Source organism: Apis dorsata, unplaced genomic scaffold, assembly GCF_000469605.1.
Source record: "Apis dorsata unplaced genomic scaffold, Apis dorsata 1.3 scaffold_815, whole genome shotgun sequence".
Taxonomy (NCBI): Eukaryota; Metazoa; Arthropoda; class Insecta; order Hymenoptera; family Apidae; genus Apis; species Apis dorsata.
Window position 1 is genome coordinate 5,896 of NW_006263952.1, and position 3,157 is coordinate 9,052.

The window sequence follows — 3,157 nt, forward strand, 5'->3', positions numbered from 1 at the left end:
CACTCGTGCAAAAAACACTCGAGCAAACGAGTAACAGTTATTTCACGGTAAAAACGAAAACGTCCAAGCAGTTCGATAAGCAATAACGGAATCGGTGGAGGTAGAGAGAGAAGAGGGAGAAAAAGAGAGAGAGAGAGAGAGAGAGAGAGAGAGAAAGTTCATAACATATCGGTAGTGCTTAAAAACAAATGGATCCGCCATACTCTCTCCTCCATGTTTACGATCGCCGACCGTAATCGTAACCGTTCGATCGATCGTAACGATTTCTAGTTAACCACACCTGATTCCGCGTGTTTCCTCGAACAAAACCAATCGCACGCGTGGATACAACTTTTCTTTTTCTTTTTTTTCATACATATATATATGTGCGTACATATATATTATTATTATTATTTTTCTGGTTTTATGTTCTTTCCGATATTTATCGCCACGTGGCGAGATATAATAAATAGAAGCAACAAGAACGTATCGAATAATAAATAAAAAAAAAAAATAAAACGATAATTCTTTTCTCTGAAGAACGATGGCAAGAAATATTAATCGTGAAAGAAACACGATTGAATCGAGATGTACGAGTCGCATCATTTCGATTCTTGCTCTTGTTGGAAGAGAGGAAAATTATCACGGGGAGGGTGGAAAGGGCGAGATTGGAATCGATTCGACGTGAAATAAAGTTAAAACTTATGCCGATTGTTATATACGCGAACGTTTCATTTCCGATTATCGGGACGCATAAACGGAAATTCATCCGCTAGAAACTGTTTGACCAGGTACAGAGATCGCGTTCAAACGAGACGAATAAAAACGGATAATAATAATATATCTTTGCGCGACCTATTATATTTCTTTTGACTTAACGTTATAGTCTCCTCTCTCTCTTTCTCTCTCTCTCTCTCTCTCTCTCTATCTCTGTATAAATTTAACGCACGGCAGAGATCATTATACGCTATACGAATCGCAAAAGGGCTTGGATTCTTCTTTTGATTTATACGCGATATTCCCAGATATAAATCCGTATCGCGATGTTAATTTACGTATCGTCCCATTACGATTCTTTTGTTGGACGCACTTGGCCGATAATCGGATATCGGAAAATACCGTGAAAAAAAAGGAGGGAAGGGGTGCGCGTGTTCTCCGCGCAATAACTGGCGAACGACGTTTGTAATTAGGGGTTAATTCAATTCCCGTATTCCCGTGCTCCTCTTCAACGATTATAAACGAGCAACCCAAAGTAGCCACCCCCTTCCCTCTCGTATCCTTCCCTCTCGTCGATTAATCTGTTCCCCGATGGAAAACTGGACAAGAGGGTTGAAAGAATATTCGGTATAATCCAGAGGAGGGTAGAAAGAAAGGGGTTAGGTTAGTCGAAATCTCGCGTGTTGTTCTTGCCGCTTTGGTATTTGCTCGTCGATTCGAGTTAACGGGAGCGTCGTAGTGATTGGAATTACCGAGGCAAGGAGCGGAACGAATACGAAGGCCCGTAACTGTTTCCGTAGCAGAGGGTATTACAGAGGGCTTAGTACAGGATGACACCGAGGATAGGGGTAAAGGGGTGAGGAGAGATTAGAGGATCGGGACCAGAGGTCGGGGAGAGGATTGAAGGAGAGATGGAAGGAGGTGTGGCCGAGAATCACTTCTATCAAAGACGTTCGTGCTGTGAATTCCGCGAGGGATAAATTCTCTCGGCGATATGTGTCCACGTTGAATTCTTCCCGTCTTCCTCCGCCCCCCCCAACTCTCTTATTTCTCCGCAAACGCGGTCCATGATCTTTACGTACGCGAGGCTGACACCTGCATCGTTTCTCTCCACCGTAGTTTCGTCCTCTTTTTGGATTAATAAAAAATTATTTACACCCCCGAGTGTTGCAATATGTTATTGGAATACTTTAACGACGTTTGGGGGATTTTTGAGGGGGGAGAGGGAGGAGAAATCGGTTTACTGGAGGGTATTTGAACAGATTCGTAAATACTCTTGGTATCGTCAATATAATATCGATCAAATACTACCGACTGATAAATATTTACAAAGGAATACGAGTATTGTTGTTACAATACCGTGTTCGTTATTCTGCTTTTGTACTGCCGATGATTTTTTATTATTTTTTTTTTTTTTTTTTCACGTGACAAACCAACAAAAGTTGTTTGATTCGACGAAAAAATACGTTTGTCGTCGAATGAATTCTTTTTCTACGACTATTGTTTACCAGATAACTGTCTTTTTTGTCCCCGTAAAGTGGTTTTGCAAGCTTGAACGTATTTTCGATTGGCGAATCAAAACACTTTCGACAAATACATCCGTCACTTTTATCGGCCGACGATACTTCCTATCTTTTCGACAGTTCGCTCGCTCAGGGGGATGAATTCGTTCTCAAAGATAAACACCCCTCGGACACCCCTCCGCTTTTAATATCGTTTCTCAATTTACCTCGTAGGTGATTGATTACCTTTGTGCCCCCTCCCACCCGTCCAACCTTCCACCCGATCAACCTCCATTCGATATCCATTAGAAAACAAAGAGTTTGAAAACCCTTTTATAACCGGTGGCCTGCCCCATTTAAATCCGTATCTTTCGACGAAAACCGGCCGATAAATAAACCGATCGCGCTCAATTACATCGTATTTCTGTCTAAGAATGAAGAGAGAAACCATTAAAACTATTCTACTCCCCTTACAGCTGTGCGCTTCCTAATAAGTAGCTCGCGCGACAAATTCACCCCCCTCCTCCCCCCATCGGCGGTGATCCTCGAACGATCTTCTTCTTTACGACACCGTTAACCGTTCGAAATAAGCAACGAGCTTAAATAATAGCGAGGGAGGGAGTTCTATAGCCCGTGGATCGAGGACCGAGGTGGAGGAGGCGAGAGGCTTCCTCTAGTGGAAAGGGAACAACTTCCGACTCAACTTTCCATTGGTATCACATGCGTTTCGCCGGGCTAAGTTTACCTCCATCCGCTCGTGAAACGTTCGACAAATCTAGTATTTCGAGGGTTGGGGGGATGGGATTAAAGACGAAGCCGAGTCCTCTCTCCTCCCTCTCCCGATTTCTCCTCGCAAATTGCCGAAATTCCCCGGGCGAACTCGCATATTTCACGTTTGATGCGCCGCGAACAAAGAGAATCGAGGGGAGGGGGAGGGGGACAGGCAGAGGGTGGAAGAG